Consider the following 359-nt stretch of genomic DNA (forward strand, 5'->3'; position numbering starts at 1 on the left):
ATATATATACACATACATATATATACATATATATATATATACATATATATACATACACACATATATACATATACACATATATATATATATGCATACATAAATACATATACATACATATATACATATATATACATATATGCATATATATATATATATATATACACATACATATATATATATATATATATATATACACATACATAAGTACATTAAATATAAAAGTCCTTTAGAAATCACATAATAATTATTTTTAAGCAGTTCTTTTTAAGAGTGAGATTTTTTTTTATAAATTTTTCTGAATTTTGTATTTAATCATTTTAAGGCATTCAGCAAGAAATTTAAAATAAAAATAAAAAGGA

At 15.9% G+C, this 359-nt stretch overlaps 1 protein-coding gene across 1 annotated transcript in view; it reads left to right on the top strand.

Annotated features, from left to right (window-relative positions):
• LOC128249583 (probable serine/threonine-protein kinase clkA) overlaps positions 1 to 359 on the top strand; it is a gene marked incomplete at both ends in the record, with an annotated part of 265,810 nt that overhangs the window by 156,712 nt on the left and 108,739 nt on the right. The gene's annotated exons all lie outside the window — the stretch shown is intronic.

This window comes from Octopus bimaculoides, chromosome 16 (genome assembly GCF_001194135.2).
Source record: "Octopus bimaculoides isolate UCB-OBI-ISO-001 chromosome 16, ASM119413v2, whole genome shotgun sequence".
NCBI classification, from domain to species: domain Eukaryota; kingdom Metazoa; phylum Mollusca; class Cephalopoda; order Octopoda; family Octopodidae; genus Octopus; species Octopus bimaculoides.